The sequence below is a fragment of the Lycorma delicatula genome, chromosome 3, assembly GCF_047948215.1.
Source record: "Lycorma delicatula isolate Av1 chromosome 3, ASM4794821v1, whole genome shotgun sequence".
Taxonomy (NCBI): domain Eukaryota; kingdom Metazoa; phylum Arthropoda; class Insecta; order Hemiptera; family Fulgoridae; genus Lycorma; species Lycorma delicatula.
In genome coordinates, this window is record NC_134457.1 from 222,539,348 (window position 1) to 222,539,721 (window position 374).

Consider the following 374-nt stretch of genomic DNA (forward strand, 5'->3'; position numbering starts at 1 on the left):
ACACGTTTCAATTTCGGGAAAAGGAAAAAGTCACAAGGACTTAAATCAGGTGAATAAGGGGTTGAGGAACCCTAGGAACGCGTTTTGAGGTCAAAAATTCCCTGATGGAAATGGCCGTGTGACACGGGGCATTGTCATGATGAGTATCCACTTGTCTGCAATGTCTAATCTGACGCGAATCACTCTTTTCCTGAGCCTTTCAAGGACACCTTGTAAAACGCTTGGTTGACAGTTTGTCCTGGTGGAACAAATTGTTTATGCACTATACCCGTGCTGTCAAAAAATCAAATCAGCATGGTTTTGATCTTTGATTTGCTCATTCGATAGTTTTTCAGTCGAGGAGATGACGGAGCGTGCCACTATTCGCTTTGCCG